Source organism: Ranitomeya imitator, chromosome 4, assembly GCF_032444005.1.
Source record: "Ranitomeya imitator isolate aRanImi1 chromosome 4, aRanImi1.pri, whole genome shotgun sequence".
Lineage (NCBI taxonomy): Eukaryota > Metazoa > Chordata > Amphibia > Anura > Dendrobatidae > Ranitomeya > Ranitomeya imitator.
This window is the reverse complement of record NC_091285.1, coordinates 376,121,518-376,141,156: the sequence shown is the minus strand read 5'-3', so window position 1 is coordinate 376,141,156 and position 19,639 is coordinate 376,121,518.

The following is a 19,639-nucleotide window of genomic DNA, read 5'->3' as shown; positions in this document are numbered from 1 at the left end:
CAGTGGCTCTCCAAACGCAACATGGCGTCCCATCTCAATTCCTGTCAATTTTGCTTGAAAAGTCAAACGGCGCTCCTTCCCTTCCGAGCTCTCCCTTGTGCCCAAACAGTGGTTTACCCCCACATATGGGGTATCAGCGTACTCAGGACAAATTGTACAACAACTTTTGGGGTCCAATTTCCTCTCTTTCCCTTGGGAAAATAAAAAATTGGGGGCGAAAAGATAATTTTTGTGAAAAATATGATTTTTTATTTTTACGGTTCTGCATTATAAACTTCTGTGAAGCATTTGGTGGGTCAAAGTGCTCACCACACCTCTAGATAAGTTCCTTAGGGGGTCTACTTTCCAAAATGGTGTCACTTGTGGGGGTTTCAATGTTTAGGCACATCAGTGGCTCTCCAAACGCAACATGGTGTCCCATCTCAATTCCTGTCAATTTTGCATTGAAAAGTCAAATGGCGCTCCTTTACTTCCGAGCTCTGTCATGCGCCCAAACAGTGGTTTACCCCCACATATGGGGTATCAACCTACTTAGGACAAATTGTACAACAACTTTTGTGGTCCATTTTCTCCTGTTACCCTTGGTAAAATAAAACAAATTGGAGCTGAAGTAAAATTTTTTTGAAAAAAAGTTAAATGTTCATTTTTATTTAAATATTCCAAAAATTCCTGTGAAACACCTGAAGGGTTAATAAACTTCCTAAATGTCGTTTTGAGCACCTTGAGGGGTGCAGTTTTTAGAATGGTGTCACACTTGGGTATTTTCTATCATATAGACCCCTCAAAATGACTTCAAATGAGATGTGGTCCCTAAAAAAAATGGTGTTGTAAAAATGAGAAATTGCTGGTCAACTTTTAACCCTTATAACTCCCTAACAAAAAAAATTGTGGTTCCAAAATTGTGCTGATGTAAAGTAGACATGTGGGAAATGTTAAGTATTAAGTATTTTGTGTGACATATCTCTGTGATTTAATTGCATAAAAATTCAAAGTTGGAAAATTGCAAAATTTTCAAAATTTTTGCCAAATTTCCATTTTTTTCACAAATAAACGCAGGTAATATCAAATAAATTTTACCACTAACATGAAGTACAATATGTCTTGAGAAAACAGTGTCAGAATCACTGGTATCCGTTGAAGCGTTCCAGAGTTATAACCTCATAAATGGACAGTGGTCAGAATTGTAAAAATTGCCTTGGTCATTAACGTGCAAACCACCCTTGGGGGTAAAGGGGTTAAAAGTGTATAACACTGAATGGGATTTTCTCTACTTATGGGAAATATAAGGATCGGTAAGTATGATAGCATTTTTTTTATTCGCCTGTAGTTCAACATTTTTTGTGCCAACTAAAAATGTAAAATTGTAACTCCTAAATCATAAATGACTATTATAGGTTACTGGTAAAATGTAAACGTATCTTGAAATAGATAATTGTTTTAAAAATGAAAGTATCAGTTTTAATTTTGGCTTCCAAACATACGTAAACTTTCTGTTCATATAACATTTTTCTAAAAAGTATCTTATTTCATGAATATATCATTCAAAATGAAATTTTTATAAATTCGTAAAAAAGGACAGATTATGCAGCTTTTGACATCTTGCTTATCTATGAAATACTTACGAACGTGATATATTAGGTGTAAATGTGCAAAATATATATGGACGTCAGCCATAAAATATCATGTAAAGGAGGAAGCTTCTAACTATCAAAAAACAAGTGGGTTTTCTAGGGAAGAAGAGGTTGGCTGTTATCCATATGAAAAATATATAACATACTCAGTGGGGATCAAACGTGGACATACTGCGAGCAAAGACTTCTTGTTCCTCTATTATCCTACTGCATATAGAAGATCTCGAATACCAACAAACTAAAACAATAACTGTCAAAGAAGAATCTTGTCACTACACTGAAGTATTCAAGAAAGAGGTCAACTAATCTGACCCTGCTGCATTGCAAATAGGACACTTTTATCTCTCAGATGGGAAATTCAGCTCAAGGCTATGGGTACATTGGCATCAGTTGGTGTTCTATCATCAGGGTTTATCGACTTCTACAGATGCCATCCGTGCACTGTCCATTTTTTAATACACGTATTCACTTGAATGGATGAGTTCTGATTAATGAACATAAGTAAGGCATGTTCCAATATTTTTCATACTGATTTTTGTTTTTTAAACAAAATACAGGCAATTGAATAGCCCCATAGAATATAATGTGTGTCTGTACCATGCATGAAAAAAATTATTGTGTATGCATGTCAAACTGAAACAGCCAAAGGTTCCTCTACAGAAAAAAGCACATGAAGAAACGCATGTCTGCAGCATTAACAAGTAACAACATAATCCCACAATCGCATACAAGATTTCTCTCGCGCATCACCCTTACTCTGGAACTCTCTACCACAACATATCAGACTCTCGCCTACCATCGAAACCTTCAAAAAGAACCTGAAGACCCACCTCTTCCGACAAGCCTATAACCAGCAGTTACCACCGATCGACCAAACCGCTGCATGACCAGCTCTACCCTCGCCTACTGTATTCTCACCCATCCCTTGTAGATTGTGAGCCCTCGCGGGCAGGGTCCTCTCTCCTCCTGTACCAGTTATGACTTGTATTGTTTAAGATTATTGTACTTGTTTTTATTATGTATACCCCTCCTTACATGTAAAGCACCATGGAATAAATGGTGCTATAACAATAAATAATAATTATAATAATAATAATAATAATAATAAATTTACACTTACAAAAAATTTTATAAAACATTTTTGAAAGAACAGAAAACAAAATTGAAAAAAAAATGCAAGTTTATGACAAGTTTTAGTTTCAGAATATTTAATTGAACCATAATCTCTTTTTATTTTCCAAGATTGTGTGTATGCATGTGCGTGTTGACATTTTACTTTAAGAAAGAGTTTTATTAATCCCCCTCAAAGTCTACACAGGTATTTGGCATAATACAATGTCCTTTATAGCAAGTATTGCATATGACCACAGATTCGAATAAATTGGGAAGCAGACGTGTCCTTTGAGACATATTCCCTGGGCTTCTTGCATTCATTTCATTTAGAGAGAGCCGTGTATCAAAACACTACAAAGTTACAATATTTTCAAAAGATCTTTTATGCAAAGATTATGTGAAAATCCATTGCACAACATGCTTAACCCCTAAAGTAGAATGGAATAGGAGTTATAAATTGTGATGGGTTAACAAAGAGATGTGTTTGTGACCTACAGCACTGCTACCACCCACCTGCCAGTCATTGTACAGATCCCTTTTAGATGAGTGTCTTCAATGGCTGACAGAATCAAAAATGCTCTGCAGTCGTTTTCAATTATACTTCTGGGAGCTGCCTACATACCATATTGCATATAACCCCCATCAGAACTCATGCTGAGAGAACGTACAGATAGACATAAACAATTCCATCTTCTAAAGGCATTTTAAGAATCTTTTTAGCAATGTAACATTTCTAAACTCAAGTTCATGGACCTTACCCCTAACAACGAGGGCATGACGAACGCATATTAAATGATATCAGAGAAAAGGGATCATGTTTTATTTTTTATTTTTCCAACCTTTAAGGTAGTATGCATTCCTTCAAACTAGCAGAATCAACAGCTGTGTTTTGCAATAATAGCCCATTGTATGTCACAAGCCATTCATCTACCCACCCTTTATTAATTAAAATTTACAGTATGTTAGTATTTAATGTACATCATCATTGAAGATCATCATTGAACAAGTGAGATTAAAAACAAGAAAACATTCCTAGAACATATTCATACTCCGTGATCATTTTTACATATTTTCAAGTTAAACCTGCAAACTTAAGGTTTTTTTTTATTTTTATTATATGTGATATAGCAACACAAACTAACAAGCATATGGGACGTATAAAGGAAAAGAGACATGGTTTGCTAATTAATTTAAAAATATAAATCTGAGAACTGTGATGTAAATTTGTATTCAGCCGCCTGAGTCAATACTTTGTAGAACCACTTCTCATTGCAATTACTGCTGCAAGTCTTTTGGGGCATGACTCCACCATCTTTGTACATCTAGAGGCTGACATTTTTGACCATTGTTCCTTGCAAATTAGATCTAGCCCAGTAAGATAGTGATAATGAATGGAGAGTATGGATGAACAGCAATTTTCAAGTCATAGATTCTCAATGGGATTCAGGTCTGGATTGTGACTGGGCCATTAATACACATGAATATGATTTTATTTGATCTAAACCATTCCGTTGTAGCTCTGACAGTGTGTTTAGGGTTGTTGTCCTGCTGGAAGGTGAACCTAAGTCCCAGTCTCAAGTCTTTTGCAGCCTCTAAGTGTTTTTCTTTTATCCAGGATTGCCCTGTATTTCACTTCATCTATCTTTCCATCAACTCTGATAAGCTTCCCTGCTCCTGCTGAAGAAAAGCATCCCCCACAGCATGCTGCTGCCACCACCATGTATGATGGTGGATGGTGTTTTCAGGGTGAAATGCTGTGTTATTTTCTGACACACATAGTATTTTACATTTAGGAAAAAAAGTTTTTCTTCATTCTCATCAGACCAGTGCACCTTCTTCCACATGCTAGCTGCGACCTCTTCATGGCTTTTTGCAAACTGCAATCAGAACTTCTTATGGCTTGCTTTCAAAAGTGGCTTTCTCCTTACTACTCTTCCATAAAGTCCAAATTTGTGGAGTATATGACTAATTAATGTCCTGTGGAAAGATTCTCCCACTTTAGCTTTGGATCTCTGCAGCTTCTTTAGACTGACTGTGGGCTAATTGGTTGCTTCTCTAGTCAATGCTACCTTTGCTTGGGATGTCAGTTAGGTGGGTGACCATGTCTTGCAGATTTGCAGCTGTGCTATACTCCTTTCATTTTTGGATGATGGATTGAACGGTGTTCCATGAGTTGTTCAGAGCATGGGCTATTTTGTTATAACCTAGCCCTGCTTTACTTTTTTCTGTAAGTTTATCCTTAGCCTGTCTGGTGTGTTCTTGGTTTTCACGATGCTGATTGATCATTAATATTCTCGAACAAACCTCTAAAGTTTTCATAGAACAGCTGTAGTTATACTGAGAGTAAATTTTGCACAGGTGGACTCAATTTGACAATTATGTGACTTCTGCAGACAATTGGTCATTCAAGATTTTATTTAGCGGAATTAGACTACAGAGCGCTGAATACAAATGCAAGTCACAATTTCCAGATTTGTATTTTTCAAATAATTAGAAAATCATGTATCATTTCATATCCTTTTCACTTCACACATTTTTTGCTACTAAGATTTATCCTTATTAATAATAATAAAAAAAAATAATAATAGTATTGCAATACAACAGACAAATATCACCAGATATACAGTGAGGATAATACTGGCATACTGATCATTAACTAATATCTTTGTCAAGAATTAGAAGAGCTGTATTGTTAAGCCCCATCCTGTCCCAACCTAGTCCCTTTTTGGCAGAGCTGGGAGAAACTGTAATAAAATTCACATATTTTTACACAACTCTGAGTTGCACAAAAATTTTGCAACTCTGAAAGCAGCTTACAACAGAGTTCTGGCAATTGTGTTGAATTTGTTTTGATTTATATAGGTAATTATATTCAGTTTGTATGTTTTTTGCTTATTTATTAAGCGACCTTTGGTTCAATCTCGAGCAATGGTGACATGATGTTAGGGCTAGCGGAACACACCAAATAATAAAGAGGTAGACATGAGGTGCGTTCGCAGCCCGGGGTCCACCGTGCAGAGATGGAACCTGCTGCTGAGTAATGGTGGATGGACAGTTGCTCACACGTGGGTTAGACTTCACCCAGTGTGAATGGAAGCGAACTCTGTTGCTTCACAGAGTCGAACAAAAGTAGCGGTCGGTAAAGTAACTGATAATATTAAAACCACAGCTGGGCTGAAATAGTAATAATAAAGAGATTGTGCAAATGTGCAAGTACTAGAAACCACCACTTAATACATGAATGGCAGACCATTCGGTGTAAGAGTAAAACGAAGAACCTAAAGTATGGAAATCAATATGTATGATAAAAACTTGTGTGGGTGTGTATAAAATACCCAAATAAAATAGTAAAAACAAGGAAAGGTACGGTAAACTAAAATGCCTTTATTACATTAATATATAATTATATAAATATACAGGGCAACAATAGGCAATCACAAAAGTGTGCCTGTAACTGGAGGACAGAATGTATATATAAAAAATGGACCGCAATAAAAAATAGCAGCAAATACTATAACGGACACAGAGAGGACTGAGTGTGTATAAAAAAATTATAAAAAAATATTATTATAAAAATAAAGGACTATATATATATACTATGTATATAGATGGCAATATAGGTATAAATTGTTAAATACCCGTATGTAGTAAAATGGCCGTAAAAAAGAAAGGGGCACTAAGCAAGCCAAGTGAGGGCTACCTGAACAATATAAAAAGTGTAATAAGAAAAAACGTGTAAGTATATTAAAAAGCACTATAAGTATAAAGGTGTGCACAATGGCAATAAGGTGCAAATGAAAGTGCAGGAGATAATAATCCAAGCTAGTGTGAATAAGGGTTAAGGAGGGCTCCTAAGTGATCAAACATAAGTATACACACAACGTGTAAGAATGGTGAGAGATGAGCCCAGGGTCACAGAAGCTGCTAAGTGCAGAGAATACAATACGGCCAAAGGAGATAATTACCTCTGCCAACTATGTGTCTGTCACCCCCTGACGAAGGACACAGTCCGAAACGCGCGTCGGGGTGCGCTGTACCTGGAGGACCGGACACATAGTTGGCAGAGGTAATTATCTCCTTTGGCCGTATTGTATTCTCTGCACTTAGCAGCTTCTGTGACCCTGGGCTCATCTCTCACCATTCTTACACGTTGTGTGTATACTTATGTTTGATCACTTAGGAGCCCTCCTTAACCCTTGTTCACACTAGCTTGGATTATTATCTCCTGCACTTTCATTTGCACCTTATTGCCATTGTGCACACCTTTATACTTATAGTGCTTTTTAATATACTTACATGTTTTTTCTTATTACACTTTTTATATTGTTCAGGTAGCCCTCACTTGGCTTGCTTAGTGCCCCTTTCTTTTTTACGGCCATTTTACTACATACGGGTATTTAACAATTTATACCTATATTGCCATCTATATACATAGTATATATATATATAGTCCTTTATTTTTAAAATATTTTTTTATAATTTTTTTATACACACCCAGTCCTCTCTGTGTCCGTTATAGTATTTGCTGCTATTTTTTATTGCGGTCCATTTTTTATATATACATTCTGTCCTCCAGTTACAGGCACACTTTTGTGATTGCCTATTGTTGCCCTGTATATTTATATAATTATATACAGTGGGGCAAAAAAGTATTTAGTCAGTCAGCAATAGTGCAAGTTCCGCCACTTAAAAAGATGAGAGGCGTCTGTAATTTACATCATAGGTAGACCTCAACTATGGGAGACAAACTAAGAAAAAAAATCCAGAAAATCACATTGTCTGTTTTTTTATCATTTTATTTGCATATTATGGTGGAAAATAAGTATTTGGTCAGAAACAAACAATCAAGATTTCTGGCTCTCACAGACCTGTAACTTCTTCTTTAAGAGTCTCCTCTTTCCTCCACTCATTACCTGTAGTAATGGCACCTGTTTAAACTTGTTATCAGTATAAAAAGACACCTGTGCACACCCTCAAACAGTCTGACTCCAAACTCCACTATGGTGAAGACCAAAGAGCTGTCAAAGGACATCAGAAACAAAATTGTAGCCCTGCACCAGGCTGGGAAGACTGAATCTGCAATAGCCAACCAGCTTGGAGTGAAGAAATCAACAGTGGGAGCAATAATTAAAAAATGGAAGACATACAAGACCACTGATAATCTCCCTCGATCTGGGGCTCCACGCAAAATCCCACCCCGTGGGGTCAGAATGATCACAAGAACGGTGAGCAAAAATCCCAGAACCACGCGGGGGGGCCTAGTGAATGAACTGCAGAGAGCTGGGAACAATGTAACAAGGCCTACCATAAGTAACACACTACGCCACCATGGACTCAGATCCTGCAGTGCCAGACGTGTCCCACTGCTTAAGCCAGTACATGTCCGGGCCCGTCTGAAGTTTGCTAGAGAGCATTTGGATGATCCAGAGGAGTTTTGGGAGAATGTCCTATGGTCTGATGAAACCAATCTAGAACTGTTTGGTAGAAACACAACTTGTCGTGTTTGGAGGAAAAAGAATACTGAGTTGCATCCATCAAACACCATACCTACTGTAAAGCATGGTGGTGGAAACATCATGCTTTGGGGCTGTTTCTCTGCAAAGGGGCCAGGATGACTGATCCGGGTACATGAAAGAATGAATGGGGCTATGTATCGTGAGATTTTGAGTGCAAACCTCCTTCCATCAGCAAGGGCATTGAAGATGAAACGTGGCTGGGTCTTTCAACATGACAATGATCCAAAGCACACCGCCAGGGCAACGAAGGAGTGGCTTCGTAAGAAGCATTTCAAGGTCCTGAAGTGGCCTAGCCAGTCTCCAGATCTCAACCCTATAGAAAACCTTTGGAGGGAGTTGAAAGTCCGTGTTGCCAAGCGAAAAGCCAAAAACATCACTGCTCTAGAGGAGATCTGCATGGAGGAATGGGCCAACATACCAACAACAGTGTGTGGCAACCTTGTGAAGACTTACAGAAAACGTTTGACCTCTGTCATTGCCAACAAAGGATATATTACAAAGTATTGAGATGAAATTTTGTTTTTGACCAAATACTTATTTTCCACCATAATATGCAAATAAAATGATAAAAAAACAGACAATGTGATTTTCTGGATTTTTTTTTCTCAGTTTGCCTCCCATAGTTGAGGTCTACCTATGATGTAAATTACAGACGCCTCTCATCTTTTTAAGTGGTGGAACTTGCACTATTGCTGACTGACTAAATACTTTTTTGCCCCACTGTATTAATGTAATAAAGGCATTTTAGTTTACCGTACCTTTCCTTGTTTTTACTATTTTATTTGGGTATTTTATACACACCCACACAAGTTTTTATCATACATATTGATTTCCATACTTTAGGTTCTTCGTTTTACTGCTTCACATAGTCGCCAAAATACGCTGCGCCCTGTTAGCAGTCACAGGGTGCAGCTGCAAGACACTAGTGGGATCCCTATGAATCACCCCCACTAAACTGGTGATTGGACTCGCTCTGACCCTCGGTGGCTTTTGAGCCCATGCCTGAGGACGCCCCGAGTCAGATGCAGAGTCCAAGCGGGAATTCCCACCCTACACTGACAGGCTGTCAGGAAAGCGCACTGATTGCGAATGGTGCCGTACAGACAGGCACTGCAAAAAGGCACTGTAACGTGTGCTACGTGTGCAGGTAACACTGTCGGGTGCTAGATAGCTTTCACCATTCGCGAGCAGTTAACAACACAAGGAATGGGAATGAATAAGGAGCTTTTATCCATCGACAGTCATTCATCCACACACACACACGTTATTAAGTTTATACTAGCGCATGGCCGTGCGGCCATGCAAACCTTTTACAGCAGAAGCCTTCCTAGTGATCCAATAGGAGCTGCTACAGGACCTGAGCATGTGACCCCAACCTCCAATGAGAGGCCTTCCCTTGGGCATGCTCAGTAGAGAAAAATCAGGACTTAGTCACAGCAGCGTCTGCTCGCCACTGATCAGTGCTGGTTACATTGGCTGGACCTGAAAGGGCAGCAGTAACCAAGCGCACAGTATCTGCCTGAGCCAGATGCTGGGAACGATGTCTCTGCTGAGCATGCTCGACTGTGGCTGAAGAAGAATGGGAGACCGCAGTGGACATGGTTCGAGATTCCCCCTGTGTAGCGGTGGGAACTCGACACCTAACACATGATGGATGAATGATATGAAGGAAGATCAATCTTGCATGAGCCTAGATAGGTCCACAGGGTCTTCTCCTCTGTTATATTGATAGTATCAAAACATTGGGATGCTGGTTTACCTCTTTACCTTGTTACTTCTATTCTTCTGACCATTTTGTCCTTCTACAACGATTGCTCTCTTCATACGATGTGTCCAAAGCAGGCAAGCCGTAGTTTGGTAATCCTTGCTTCGAGTTGCATGCCTGGCTTGGTTTGTTCCAAAACTTGATTTGTTTGCTCTTCTTTCCATCCATACTATTGATAACATCCTTCTTCAGCACCACTTTTCAAAGTAGTTGATTCTTCTTTAGTCTTGTTTCTTTATCGTACAGATTTCTTTCCTTATCATCAAGATTTGGTATGCTACCACAGAAAAGGCCAAACTATGTACAAGCCATGACTTTGTCAACATTTTCGTGTTCCTCTATTTGAAAACCTTGTCAAAGGAGTTCAACTTTGATTTTTCCACAGTGTTTTACTGACTTCTCATGTCATCGTTTCATCATCAATCTGAGTAGATTGAAGTCCTTTACAACCTCTAGTTCATCTCCATCCACCTCAAATGTGTCCCAGTAGTAAAAATCTTTGTCTTCTTAGTGATGACTGGCAGTCCCATGCTTGAGCTTTTCACAGTTGACACTCTGAAGGAAAAATAATAAATTTTGATAGTACTGTAGGTCCCAATTCACAAACAACACTAAAAAAGAGCCATCTACTATATACAAAACATTATTAGATACAGACAAAAAGGGGTGCTTAAACTACAGGTAAGTCAGAAAGTATCTGTGGGTAGGGATAATGACCCTTATTATGCTCGCATGGTTTCCCTACCTTAGCGCAGAGTTTGGCATCCTAGGTGAAATGAAATGGTGCCCCCGATCAATGTCAACTCACCTTCACTGACCCTGTTAAATCCTGCAAAGAAACTGCACCACCGTGAATAAACAGCAAGCACACATAGACACAAATGAGGGTTTTGCAGAGAAGAATTTCTTAGTAATAAAATGCACACATGATTAGTCAGCTAGACACTAATATAGGTTTCATAATCCCACAGAAAGGACCAGGAGGGGGAGAAATTACTATAAAAGCAGAAGATGCTGCAATAGTTGGAGTACTAACCCTAATCCAGAGCCTAGCGTTTCCCCTACCTAGCTGCGGAGGTTGGCACCTTAAAAGCATGGTGCCCCTGCTCAGCATCAGCTATCCCTTAATGACTATTAATACCTTACATGAGGAGTGACCCACAATCATTCAGGGTGTATGACTCATATACATGTATACAAAGAAAATATTTTAATAATACACATTCTTAATCTGTTCTGGCTCACTTAGTTAGTTCCCCATGGAATTTTTTAACATGCTCATTTTTGGTTGAAACTTTTGCTGTATCTCTTTGATCTTTAGGTATGCCTTTCTGGTCTTGCCCCTCAGATATTCACTTTCTACCTTAGTGCATATCTTTAAGTAATAAAGTTCTATATCTGCTTTAATGTCTCTATTTAGTCTTTTGGCCTTGTTTTAATGGTAATGATAAACAACCTCCATCTTTGGCGAAAACATATGTGGTCAATATTAATCTCATAAGCCCAGTTAGATGACGTTCATGTGTAAAGTCTCTGAGATTTTGGAAGAAGGTATTCATGATGGACGGTTTATTCTTCGTACAAAAGTCAATGAATTTTCATTCAGCCTCATTTCGTTCACCAAGTACAAAGTGTCCAATAACAGTTCTATGTTTGCCTTGGCCCACTTTGATACTTAAGTCTCCCATGATAATAAGTCTTGTTTTGGAATCTTGTCAATTTCCTTTTGAACTTGATTATAGAATAGTTCAATGTCCTCCTCCTTGGCTCATTTTAGTCAAAATGATATGAATCTATCACTGACTGCATTGTACTTCAGGACAGTGCAGGCTAATCTTTGATTGAGAATAAAAGCAACACCATTTCTTCATTGGTTGTCATTGCCAGATTAGTAGACCTAATGACCATATGACTGGGAATGTCCAGATTGAGTTCATCGTGCTTCTCCAATTTTGAGTCCTGTTCTTTTCATTTTGGCTTTTACAAGGTTGAGTTTGCCTTGGTTCATGATTCGTACATTCCTAGCTCCAAATCTGATGATATCTCTACAGATTTTTAAGCTTTGATACTGGTGTGTCATGAGCATTGATCATACTCCCGTCAATCATCAGCCCTTCCTCTGTGGGTTGTTGAGTGCCTTCTGAGCAGCTCTTCCAGCACTATAATTCCTTTAGTTGTACCTCCATCAAGTTTGTCATAACATAGAAGCAGAATGCAAGGCCTTTCTTCCACACAGTAACGTGGCACCCAGGAAGGAGTCACACTGAATAAGTGTTGTATGTTGTCAGTAAATCTGTCTCATCACTCAGTGTCCCGCTGCTGATGTTGGGCACCTCAGTTGAAACCTGCCCATCTGGAGTGTCCCTGCTAACAAAATACACTGCTGGCTGTATTGCTTTCACAATGCAACAAACTGGTACTGCTATGAACATGGCTGTTGGTGGAAAGCTGGTTGACAGATGGCAGCTAGCTGGCTGTCATTTTGATGAAACATAGAAGACTGGAAAATGGTTAAAAATAAAGATACAAAATTAATACTTACTTCAACATTCACCTCTTTGGCCATCTCTGCTGCTTGCTACCCCAGTACGGTCCTTTCTCTCTCATCCTACCCGTCATGTAAAGAAACTCTGAGCCTCTTCATGCTAGGCCAGAACTTACATATAAGACAAGGCCCAGGATGTCTCTTCAAATGAACATTGTAAGCTTGCAACTTCATGATGTCATGATGTGCACCATGACTTTATGACATGCCTGGACTTCTTACCGTGAATGATAGTAAAAATCAGTGCGCTGAGTGTTAGTTATATCTTTCTCTACATCATACATTTATTATACCTGTGTGTCTCTCCAAATCCCCAACATAATAAGGGACTTTTATTTAGCAGAAAATAAATTTGCTGCAAATGCAATTTCACTTATAAAATTTATGTGATTTAATTAATTTGAATCTCATCAGATCCGGTAATCTCTACCCATATTATGTATTTAAATGTATGAATGGCTTCTTTATATTCATTCAAAATGTTTTTTTTTGGCAAAAATAGCGTATTTTTGCAATTAATAAGTTAAAGAATTGTCTTATTTATGTCATCTATCATCATACCATCAAGACTGATATCAATCCATAAATTCATGAACAGTTCGTAAAAAAGCATTTTGCTCCAAATTCTGTAGAAAAAAACATTAATATTAAATATAACATTAATACAAAAGTACAATTGAAATTGTCAAAATCAGAACTTTTTTCCATTGCTAAGTGAGTGGATGCACTTTCAATGGTTTGCCGAGTAAATTAGCTCTATTATGCCCTTTTCCACAAACAGTACATGAGCTTTTACAAACAATACATTTTCTGATAACATGAGTCACTGCATATCAAAATTTTAAAAAGGAAGGATAAATTATCCATTTCAACAGGCACACAATCTTCCTTTTTCAGATGAAAATAATATAAAGGGCATTAAAAAATGTTCATTTTAAATTAGCACTGGCATTGCACTGGACAGCTTAGGAAATATCAACTGTGAGCTGTAGATTTTTTTTGTACTAGATATTTTTAACAGCTGAAATGAGCATAACAAAATTAAAAAAAATCACATATATAAGCAGAGGCACCTAATTTTACCACTAAAAACTTAGAAAACCTATTGACTTGAGTATAAGCCTGGTATACATTGTCCCCTCATTCCCATCCTGGTATGCATGGTTTCCTCATCTCCATCCTTGTATGTATGGCTCCTCATCCCTATCCTAGTAGGCATGGCTCCTCATGTCTATCCTGGCATGCATGGCCACCTCATCCCTATCCTGGTATGCATGGCACCCTCATCCCTATCCTGGTATGCATGGCCCCAATCAGAAAACCATTAAAAAAATCCTACTTACCTTCCTGCACTCCCTTGCAGCGTTTTGTTCCGATGCTAGCAGTTGATTTATGCTAGTAAACAGTGCATAGCAGGGACGTCATGCGTCACTGCTCTCCACTCTGGAAGTATTTGCATGCAGAGCAGTGAGTATTCATTGCTATTTAGTAGTGGGCACAGTAGCAGCAGCTGCCGACTTCCTGCAGCGGCCAGGCGATCACGGGATGTCTGTAAATATTGTCCGCACTGCTTAATAGAGATGAGATGCAGATTCAGGTATGATGAACTGAAAGATGGTGTTTTTTTCAATGCATTTCAAAGTACTGTATAAGTTTACTTCTTCATCAGGTAACAGGAATACATATGGTCATTTCCTGATGAAGAAGTAACCTTATACTTCGAAACGCATTGAATAAACCACCATCTTTCGGTTCATCATTCCTCGGTCTACGTTTCATCTCTATTCAGCAGCACAGACAATATCCACAGACATCCCGTTATTCTAACAGCTGAAGTAGCTATAATAAGATACAAATTTACATACCTAATTATCTCCTGATCTTTTGCTCTGATAATGAAAACTGAAGCCACTCAATGGTTAGTTTTAAATAGCCACATGACACAACAATTATTATGGCTACCTTAGCTCTTAAAAATGTGTTGTCCAGTAGTAGATATGCTGTTGATTTTTAACCAGAAAACATGGTTACATGTTATTGCTGAATGCTAAATAAAATTAAAATGTGTTATCTAAGTGTAGTGCGCTGTAATTTTCCTCTTAGATTTCAGCAAACAGCCATAAAAAATCCATGTCTGAGAAGTAAAAAAAAAAATCACCTTCAAAAAATGTTAAATAAGATGACACATATCACATTTTTTTGGAATGTGTCCTTTGAGGATACATAGCTGAGATTGGAGTTTTCAAAATAAAGAATTGGAGTCCATCTGTCAGTCACAACCACATTCCCCACAGTGCTCTCGAGAGCTCAAGGATATACTACTAACAAAGATACAGTTTGTTATCTGAAGTTGAATAACAGAATAGGGTCAATCATGCTGAGAATTTTCTCCATTACATGTCAAGATTCCTTTTGTCCTTCTACAGTTTAACCACTAGTCCCTGCTATTGTTCACATTAATATTAATTATGCTACAATCCAACTCCTTTAAACTGGAGGTTACTGTTGCGTTCTGCAATTGTACTCTACTAAGATGGCAGATTCTGACCCTCTGGAATCCATCATGTTTACTGTTTGTGCCTACTTAATGGATCTGTCACTCATTGCTTGAGTATTGTGCATAGATCAGGGGTCCCCAACTCCAGGCCTCAAGGGCCGCCAACAGTGCAGGTTTTCAGGATTTCTTTAGTATTGCATCGGTGGTAATGTGATCATTTGCACAGGTGATGATTCCAACCCCTGTGCAATACTAAGGAAATCCTGAAAACCTGCACTGTTGGCGGCCCTCGAGGCCTGGAGTTGGGGACCACTGGCTTAGATGTTAGTTTAGTTCTAGTCTCCAGCTCCTGAACTTTCTCATCCAGACTGTTCTCACTTATCTCCGGATTGTTTCCTACAACTCCTTTGTTATCTCCAAAGATTTCTATTACCGCTTGCTGTTCCTTGCTCGTGCTCCTCCGGCCACTAGATTCCCGCAGTGCTACACCTGTATGGTAACATTACATTTCAAATTCTAGTAAAGGCTTTTCACTTACCATTTTGGGTCACTTTCGGACAGCAACATTTTGATCTGTGTTCGTAAACCAAAACCAGGAGTAAAGCGGTATTGATCTTTCATTGATACATTTTCTCTGTGCTTATTCCATTTTTAGTTTTTGATTACAAATTCATATGCAAAAGAAGCTGTCAGTCTACAGACATTGTGCCTCTCTCGACTTCCCTAAACATATTAATGATTTGCGTTAAACTTTAAGTGAATGTGTGAGATTGCTGTATGTTGCTATTGAGTAACTGGCACAATTTTAAATAGCAAATGGTTAATCTTTGCAAGGGAAAAACCTATATAAAGTAATACGGATAGAGGTACTACATTACTTAATGCTTTATCCATGTACTTACGATAGAGTATTTTGTGATACCTGAAACCTATATAAATGTGCGTGATTCGCAACAGAATTTTCAATTTGGTTTCTTTTTTCCATCTTTCTTCACCTAACAACATAATTACATATTTTCCAGCTGCTGTTTGTGGAAAAAATTTTTTTAGACTGTTTTAGTTTTAGCAATGGAAAGAAGAGATAATTCCTATTATAAGTGCTCAGCATCCAAATATAGTCAATGAGTCACTGGTGCTAATTTTTATTCTGCCTCTATGTGATCACAGGAAACACACATTTTAGTTTATTTTACTTTTCTTCTTTTTCTCTTCTTTTTCTTCTTGTTTAAATTATAAAAATCTGGAAACACTGTTTTATTCCAGCTCTTTCAATAGACTTCTTTATAACAACCAACGAAATGTGCCAATATTTTTATACACTTTCTTACCTCTAAAAATCCATATGTCCCATTTATTATTTTGTTGGACTGTTCCAGTGGAAGTAAAGAACAAATCTGTTATAACTTTTCCATGACTCTAAAATGATCCCTCTCATATTGTTTCACAATGGCGGTGTTAAACCATAAAGGTAAAATGTACATTAATATTCAGGGATTATTACAACATGTAAAAGTAAGAACATACAGGAACGTACAGGAACTCGGTAAATATTAATCTTGAATGCATTCAGCAGTGATAAGTGATCCATCTTTCTGTTATGACAGTCTGCACCTGCAAAATTATCTCCACACTTCATTCAGAGATATGAAAATTGGACCATTTTTGGTATGTTGTAAATGAAAAGAATCTTCGTAAATGGAAAACATATTCACTTGTTGGCAAACACCAGAGATGTTGGATGTATTTTTTTCCCTTTTCACATACACCACAATGTGACTCATCTGCAATATATTCTTAGATTAGGCTAGGCAAGCTGCTCGTTACAAAAGGCAGGAATGACATGTGGCTATAGTTAAAGATCCCGTCCCACATACTTGACAATTTTTAGGTTAATTTGCAAGTCCAACTTTTGAAAGTTGAGCTGGCATTGCCCTAAGTTCTATTCTCACTGTGATAGACTTAGGTTGATATCTGAAGGCAAAGGTCAAGGGTTTAAAGTACCCACAAGATTAAAGCTCTTTTTTTCTACATGTGACATATTGACTTACAGTAGGACTTTTTCTTCTGCAATAGTAGCATGCCCTTATTCATGACATTCTACCGTAACTTTGCTATCATCTATAATTTTGATAAATTTGTTACATTTTATGCTCAAAGGAAATTTCCAAATGCGAATCGTTCAATTCTAGTTTCTGCAAATTAATCCAGTGAATGATTAGGATTATAATAGAGGCTTTACCAGGAACAAAAGTTAATTTTAATCACGAAACGCGCGTCGAGGCGCCAGGTGGGGGTCCAGGTCCTTATTAGAAAGTAAGTTATATCGGGCATATTAGGTATGTTATTGCCAGCACTATTAGTGGAGTCTTTATGCTGCACTTGCAGCTTGCTCACTAGTTTCCCAGGTGCTGTAATTAGCACTATGGTTTAGCTTAGAGATTTTACAAATAACACTGCCCTTTTACTTGCTTTTCCTTAAAGGGCCAGACATAGCATTCGGGTTCTTATGGTTTATTGCTAAAACTGCCTTTTGTATAAAATGCTTCCATATATATACAAAACCGTCGCTATGGTCTGGGCCTTTTAACAACATATATTGAATGTGTTTATGTTATGAAATTGCTATTTACTATGGACCTGTTTTTGTTCCCCTTTTACACGTGTTTGGTGTGTGGTACTCTATCCTCTCATATGTGAAATTTTGAATTTTGTAATAAAGTATTTATATTTTCATAAAAAACTTTTTACCTCATTGATTAAATTTACAATTGGGGTTTTTGTGGTATAGTGTGTGTAGAGTTTAATATTCAATTGTGAGATCTCATGGTGTTTAATTCTGTAATTTCTGTACATTCTTTTGCTTTCCCCCCTGCCCAGGAGCTGTGGTATGATCAGACCATGTTCCTGTACGGTCAGACACAGCCATTACACAGCACACAGCAGGGAACATTTATAAGATTATCTGAGGAAGAATTAAAGCACAGGAAGAATTAATTTAAACACATCAAATTGTGGAAATTATTATTATTTCAAGATCTATGGATTAAAATGAACTATTTTGTGGTAAAACTCCTTTAAGCATATACAGGAGTGCGAAACTAAAGTCAAACGGTAGAGTTATACATTTTTAATTTGTACTTAATGTCCAGTATTTTACATAACAATCAAAATCCTAGCAATACATTATTAACCCCTTAATGACCGCCGATACGACTTTTAACGGCGGCAGTTAAGGGTACTTATTGTTCAGTGCCGCTTTTTAACAGCACTGAGAAATAAGATTATAGCGCCCCCCAGAGTCAGAATTTCTCTGAGGTCTTGGCTACCGGGGGTACCAGAGTACATGACTGGAGTCAGTTTTTATTGACCTCAGTGTTGCGATCGCCATTATTAACAGAATTAAAAAAAAGTCCAACTTCACATTTAATTTCTCTCTCCTCTGATGTGATCGCACATCAGAGGAGAGAGAAATGGGGTCCCCCGATCCCACTCGGTACCTCCCTGCTGCATCCCCCATGAAGTTCCCCAACCGACGGGTCTTCTACCAAGAAGAAAATGGCGGGCGCATGCGCAGTGCGACTGCTGAGATCTGACAGCAACAATAGGAAATTTTTCCTTTTGGTTCATTTTTATCACTATGGTAGACCTTATCACAGTGATCAAAATAAAAATAATAGTAAATCAAACCCCCCTTTATCACCCCCTTAGGTAAAAATCTAATATATAAATCTGAATGTGTGTGTGTGTGTGTATGTATGTATTTATGTATGTGTGTATGTCCGAGATTGACATCTGCATCATCGCAGCTACAGCCACAAAATTTTGCACAGTCACACGTCTGGACCCGGAGAGCGTCATAGGCTATGTTGTGAGGCAAAATTTTAACCATACGCATTCCAATTCACCAAACAATTTTGCCCCTATCTACATAATGGGGAAAAAGTGAAAGGAAAATTGTTGGAGGAAAATTTACAGCTGCTAGATGTGAACAAAGGGTACTTAAAGAGTGAGAGCAACGGTGCCAAAGAGTATATACCGTACAGTTGTTAAGGTGGGGCCCTGAGATGGGATACTCACCACACATGGGGATATGAACTGTTATGTTCCAGCGACCTTGGAGCAGCATGAAAACTTTCACTGGAGTAGGTGGTAACTATACTGACCGCAAATCCTGATCTTAACACCGCAACTAGAAGTAGCCGTGGGGTGTACCTAACAAACCCTAGACACCTAGTCACAGCCGGAGGACTAAATACCCCTATAGATGGAAATAGGAATTCTACCTTGCCTCAGAGCAGAACCCCAAAGGATAGGCAGCCCCCCACAAATATTGGCTGTGAGTAGGAGAGGAAAGACACACACAGGCAGAAAGTAGGATTTAGCACAAGAGGCCACTCTAGCTAAAATAGGAAAGGATAGGACAGAGTACTGTGCGGTCAGTATTAATGCAATTCCAAAAATATCCACAGCAGATTATCCAAAAATTCCTCCATCTAACTAAAGACGTGGAAAGTATATCTGCAACTCCAGAGACTCCTACACTCAGGGCAGGAATACAACAAAAAAACAAGC